This window comes from Arachis ipaensis, chromosome B10 (genome assembly GCF_000816755.2).
Source record: "Arachis ipaensis cultivar K30076 chromosome B10, Araip1.1, whole genome shotgun sequence".
NCBI lineage: Eukaryota > Viridiplantae > Streptophyta > Magnoliopsida > Fabales > Fabaceae > Arachis > Arachis ipaensis.
In genome coordinates this window covers 121,414,574-121,415,386 of record NC_029794.2, presented here as the reverse complement: position 1 = coordinate 121,415,386, position 813 = coordinate 121,414,574, and positions in this window count along the sequence as shown.

Here is an 813-nt window from a genome sequence, read left to right as displayed (position 1 = left end):
GTCACTCATTTTCACATTTTTCTAATGTCATTAATAATTATTTTATCTTTTTAAATATTTTAAAAATGGAGTATGGGCTATGGACCGTTCATAAAAAAACTATTAAAAATATTTATTATTTGTCATGATGATAAGGCCCCGTCCTTACAGTTCCCATGAACCAATCCGAATCCGACAACGCATTCAACAAAACCACAGTGGGTTTTCAAAACCACTTTTGGTTTTGGCTTATTATCGATTTATCCCTTTTCTCTTTTNATAGTTATGTACTAATTTTTTTAGAGTAAAATGACTATTAGATTTTTGAGAATTTCGATTTCGTACTAATTAGTCTTTGAAAAAAAAAAAAGATCAATAGGCCCTCCACGATAACAACCAGTAGACATGTATGTCCCGCCGAATAGTGCGAAATGATCATGAAATGAAGTTGGTTATGTATTTCGTTATCTATAGTGGTGCCTGTTTCGTTGCTGCCACATGAACATGTAAATTATATAATTTTAAACAATGAAATATTTATTATCTTTTGAGTTTTCATATAACCTTTATTAATTACTCTTTATTTATCACAAATCTTGCTAAAACATGTGAAGTTTCGCTCTAAAAATTATTATTTGGATGATAATATTTTTTAAATAAGCATACAAGTACTACTAAGTTTTACGTGATAAATTAATAGAAAGATATCACGTGTCTATCTTTTACTATCATAGTGAAAATCAGATTAATATTTTTTTCTTAAAAAACTAATTAGTCTGAGGTCGAAATCTTTAGAGACCTAATTGTCACTTTATTTTTTTTATATTTTCATTA